Source organism: Dermochelys coriacea, chromosome 3 (assembly GCF_009764565.3).
Source record: "Dermochelys coriacea isolate rDerCor1 chromosome 3, rDerCor1.pri.v4, whole genome shotgun sequence".
Classification (NCBI taxonomy): Eukaryota; Metazoa; Chordata; order Testudines; family Dermochelyidae; genus Dermochelys; species Dermochelys coriacea.
Genome location: NC_050070.1, coordinates 2,853,361 through 2,856,964, shown reverse-complemented (window position 1 = coordinate 2,856,964; position 3,604 = coordinate 2,853,361).

Below are 3,604 nucleotides of genomic sequence, written 5' to 3'. Positions count from 1 at the left end.
CACTCGGCAGGAGCACCGGAAGCTCCCTAAAAGTGTGTGTGGGCTGCAGGGTTGCGCCGCGTTTCCCTGATGCAGCAGGGGTTGGCGGCTGCAGAGGCAGGATGCCAGCCTGGATGGAGCAGCGGCCTGATCAGATGTGGCAAAACCCATGTGGCTCTGAAGAAGATGGGGAGCCAGTCACCTGTCCATTAGAAGAGACATGTAGGGAGGTACCTGCTCCTGCCTCTTGCCCTGCTGACTGGTGTCATTGGACAGACTAGGGACGCCTTGGGTTGGTCCCCAGGGTCTCCCCATCCCCACCCTGTTGCTGTGTGCGGCACCAGCTCCACCTCACAACGGGCCCCAGTTACTCTTGCCATGATGGTATTTTGCCCTGGTCCTGCAGTTCTTGGCTGAGTTTGTACTGGAGCCTTCCTCCTGTGGGCAACCTCAGCCCCGATCCCTAGAGAAGTATCCCCAGTGCTGGGCGTCTGATGGGCTGAACTGACACATGCCCCAAGGAGAGACAGGCGGACGGAGAGTCTCTGCTGCATCCAGCCAAGTCTGCGCCCCTCCCGCTCCACTCTGCCCCGGCGGCCACAATGCAGGAGCCACAAGGTCCACAAGCCAGGCCTGGAGATGCCGGGCCCTGAACTGCCAGGCCCGGAGGTGCCGGGGCTACGAATTGCCAGGCCCAGAGATACCGTGGGCTCTGAGCGTCCAGGCCCGGAGATGCTGGGGCTACGAACTGCTAGGCCTGGAGGTGCCGGGGCTACGAATTGCCAGGCCCAGAGATGCCGTGGGCTCTGAGCGTCCAGGCCCGGAGATGCTGGGGCTACGAACTGCTAGGCCTGGAGGTGCCGGAGCTCAGCCCTGGCACAAAGCACTGTGCAAGGGAAAGCAATAATCGACCACCTGAGTGCTAACCCTGGCTGTCACTCCAGGAGCAGCAGCAGCCGAGACAGTCACTTTACACCACTTGCTGCTGTAACCAGCCAATGCTGACAGGATCCCAGCTGGCAGATCCTGCCCTGTAGGGCTGCTCTCTCCTCGGACTCAATTGTCTCCACTACGAGCATTACCATGGTGTGCTGCAGTATCCAAGGTGTAGACGCTTCCTATATTGATGGAAGGAGGCTTTTCCTCTGTACCTGCCCCCAGTCCTGTCCCCCGGCGGGCTGTACCGCCCCCAGTCCTGTCCCCTGGCGCGGGTAGTCAGCCTAACCACAGCACTCAGGGGGGTGCATTTCTCATACCCCTAAGTGATGTAGCTCAGTCAATCTACATTTTATGTGTAGCCCTGGCTCTGGCTGGCAGGGACTCCCAGCACAGACCCCCAGAGTGGTGCTGGGTGATCCTGGAGGCTGCAGTGGGAGGATCCTCCCTGGACTCTTTCACCATCACAATCACTTTATGCTTCAGTGTTGCTCACAGGCCAAACCCAACCAAACCCTGAGGCTTCTCCAAGCAATTTGGGCCACTAATCCTGCAGGGACTAGCTCTCTCCAGAGAACTCTGGGCTCGTCTGGTTCTGGCCAGAGCTGGAAGCCCATCCAAACAGCCCTCATGGTGACCCAGCCTAGAGTCTCCAAACCTCCATGGGGCTGGCTCCAGTTTGGAGGGAGGAAGAGCGGGAATAACCATTCTGGTGCAATAAAAACCGGTTTGCTCAGCACTGACACAGACACACAGCTGCTGCTCACTGCACGAATGGGACAGCTCCAGCCAAACCTTCGACATCCCCCTCCTCCCGTCTGTTTTATTGGCCTGCTGTGTCTTGTCCTACATTGACATGGTGACCTTCTGGGACAGGGACTGTCCTTATGATGTGTGTACAGCACCTTGCATGACGGGGCCCCGACCCCCTGACTGGGGCCCCTAGCGCAATTCAAATAAATAATATCTCCCACCAATCACGTTCATGCCACAACACACCCTCAGACAGGCTGACACACCCCGATGTGTGCACACAGGATCCGCGAGGGGAGCCACTTCTGTGTATGTTCTAGATCCCAATTTAAACCTGCCCCAGCTTCCTCCCTAGTGGTCTACAGCCCCTCCAGCCCTGCACATTCCTACCCTGGCTCTCCTCCAGCGCTGGTCTCCTCTCTCTGCTTCTCCCCAGACACAGACTCCATTGTCCTTGGCTGCTGCCATTCATACCCTCCTCCATCAGTGTTAAATGGGGCATAGCCAGCATTTGGAACTTGTCCTCCAGCAAGTCACTTAACTCTTCGAGCCCCAGGACACATCATAGAATCATGGAATATCAGGGTTAGAAGGGACCTCAGGAGGTCATCTAGTCCAACCCCCTGCTCAAAGCAGGGCTGATCCCCAATTTTTGCCCCAGATGCCTCAATGGCCCCCTCGAGGATTGAACTCACAACCCTGGGTTTAGCAGGCCAATCCTCAACCACTGAGCTATCCCTCCCCTCCATCTTCCATCGCAGCTAAGTAATAAGAATGGAGGTCAGTAGCCAGTGTATAGAGGAACCTGCTCTGCAAGCCACCTGTCACTTTAAGGGTTGTCGTGGTTGGGGGGGGGGGGCTGATAATCAGGACTCCTGGATTCTATTCCTGACTCTGACTTGCTGGGTGAGCTTAGGCAAGTGTGGTCATGACTCCGTGCTGAGACCAAAGTTCTGCTTTGGGAGGATGAGGGGGACCCAGAGGGAAGTTCTCGAGCCATGACCATCTAACCGCATCCTTTAAGAAGGACATGCTTTAAAGCAGGCAAAACTTCCTTTAACAATTGGTAGTCACATTCTATGGAGGAAAATAGAAAGGACCATGGCCAAAAAAGACTGTAAGGACCAACTAGCAAAAGACACAAAAACAAACAGCAACAATTTTTTTAAGTACATCAGAAACAGTCAATCAGTGGGGCCACTGGCGGATCAAGGTTCTAAGGGAGCACCACTGTCTATACAAGCATGTGGGCAAGGGCGAGCCAATGGATATAGGGTACTTGGACTTTCAGAAAGCCGTTGACAAGGTCTCTCACCAAGGGCTCTTAGGCAAAGGAAGCTGTCATGGGATAAGAGGGAAGGTCCTCTTGTGGATGAGCAACTGCTTAAAAGATAGGAAACAAAAGGTAGGAATTAGGGGCGGCAGAGCCTTCCCCAAAGTGGGGAGCCTCGCCCTGCCCCATCCCTGATACCCCTCCTCTTCCCCCCAAGGCTGTGTCCCCATCCTGCCCCTTCTCCCAAGGCCACTCTTCTTCCCCTCAAGGCCCCACGCTGCCCCACCCCTTCCTCCAATGCCCTCATCTTCCCCCCAAACCCGCCACCCCCACCATGCCCCTCCCCCTGAGGCCCCTCCTCTTTCCCCAGAGGCCCTGGCCCCACCCCTCCTCTTCCCCTGGAGGCTGGGGGTGGGGGCTCTGGGGTGGGGCTGGGGATGCGGGGTTTGGAGTGTGGGAGGGGGCTCCAGGCTGGGGCAGGGGGTTGGAGTGTGGGAGGGGGTGCGGGCTCTGGAAAGGAGTTTGAGTGTGGGAGGGGGCTCCAGACTGGGGCAGGGTGTTGGGGTGCAGGCGGGGGTTTAGGGTGCAGGCTCCGGACAGTGCTTACCTCGTGCAGCTCCTGGAAATGGCTGGCTCATTCCCCTGTGGCTCCTATGCGGAGGT